Below are 1,925 nucleotides of genomic sequence, written 5' to 3'. Positions count from 1 at the left end.
ATTAAAATAATGTTTTTTCCTTAAATGAAAACATAATGCACAGGAGGAGTCCCAGTGAGATAGCCAGGTCTTACCAAATCTGCCTATAGTGAAGTCCAGCAGCCGGCAAGTCACACTGACAAGCAGAGAACTTCTAATCAGCAGTTCCGAGCCTCTCTCCTAGATGTCTATCAGATATTAAGGGACAGATTTCTGGAAGACAGAGACTAAAACAACAATCGAAAAGAAAGGAAGGGAGGAAGGCAGAGGGGTGGGGGAGGGGAGAGAGGGGAAGGAAGGGAGGAAGGCAGGAAAGAAGGGAAGAAAGTGGAAGAAAGGGAAGGAGGAAGGAAGGAAAATTAACTCAGACAATTAATTCAAAGCTAGAGGCAAAATAACACTCCCCCCAAACTTGTAATTAGTAGCCATAATGAGAAGATTTTACAACTGAAAAACAAGGACAAACGCTCATAAAAAGAGAAGACGAACAAGAAAAAAACACCTGGAAATTAGAAATGTGAGAGCAGAAATAAAAATGCAGTTGATAAATGAGATGATACAGTCGAGGACATACCCCAGAAACTCAAACACAAGAACAGGGTTGGAAAATGAAAGAGAATGATGTGGTCTGTCTGATGGTCCAAGTCCACATAATCAAGAGAGAAAATGGAGGGGAGGAACAAGTAATAGAACACTTCCTAGGACTGAAATAAGTCAAGCTTCCAGATGGAAGAGGCCTTCAAAGAACCTAGCTTCATGGAGGAATTCTCACATCAAAGCCTGGCAAGCCAAAATTTCGTATCACCAGAAACAAAGAACGTCGCAAAAGCTGTCAAGGAGAAATAGAGATCAGAATGGCATTCAGCTAGAAGGCTACAGAACAGTGCTTGCAAACTTCAGAAGGAGAATGATTTTGCCAATTTGAATTCTGTAACCCGCCAAATTATCCATCAGGAATGAGTATAGAATAGAGACGTTTCCAGAAATGCAGGGTCTTAAAATTTTTACCTCTTATGTACCTTCTGAAAGAAGTCACTGAAAGATGTGCTCCATCAAAATGAGGGAGTAAACTGAGAAAGAGGAGTGGAATCAGCAAATCATCCGTGCAGCGTAAGACAGTGGAGAAAGGGGATTTTCAGGAGGATGGAAGAGAGAAGACCAGGAAACAGCTGAAGAGGAAAACCAATTCAGAACAGAGTAGGAGAGCGGTGTCCAGGCAGAGGGACTCTCAGAGTAAAAAAATGAAAGTAGTAGATTATCCGACATGGTTGACTGTGCGAAGAGACATTCCATAGTTGTTCAGAAGGTTTCACCAGAAATTTGAAGAACACCAAACAGTTTTTAAAAGCAGTTTAAGTGCAGTAAAAATAAAACATCATACAATAACCTCCTATAAGAATTATTAAAGTTTTTTCTCCATAATATCTCTTCACAAATTATAGCACTCTTCAGACAAGGATTTTCTGCCTTTCATTTTATTTTTGCTTTTGAGACAACAAAATCTTACCCAGAAGCACACTAAATATACATGCCATAAGAAGTGATGGTTTGACATTATAATTTTAGGCAGTGACACCCTTGCCAATTGATTCAACAGTTTCCAGTCAGAGACTAGTGTATTGGACCAATGTGAGATACTTAACTATGTTTGAATGAGCCTCAAATGCTTTGTTATGCAAGGACTGCCAAACGAGAAAGACCTTGTACAACACTTCAGTCTATTAAGGGTGCGTGCGCTTTCCTTGTGTTTCCAAGCGCTCTCATCTTTAGCTTTCATTTAGTCCTAGGAGCGTCTTTACCGTACTCCAACTTTAAGCGCAGCTTGAGTGAAAGATATTCATGAGCCCAAAAAGTTTGGTGAAGAAAATGGTACAGCAAGAACATACCTTCCGGGGACTTCCCTGGTAGTGCAGTGGTTGAGAGTCCGCCTGCCGATGCAGGGGACG

Source organism: Lipotes vexillifer, unplaced genomic scaffold, assembly GCF_000442215.2.
Source record: "Lipotes vexillifer unplaced genomic scaffold, Lipotes_vexillifer_v1.1 scaffold980, whole genome shotgun sequence".
Taxonomy (NCBI): Eukaryota; Metazoa; Chordata; class Mammalia; order Artiodactyla; family Lipotidae; genus Lipotes; species Lipotes vexillifer.
This window is presented reverse-complemented; position numbering follows the sequence as displayed.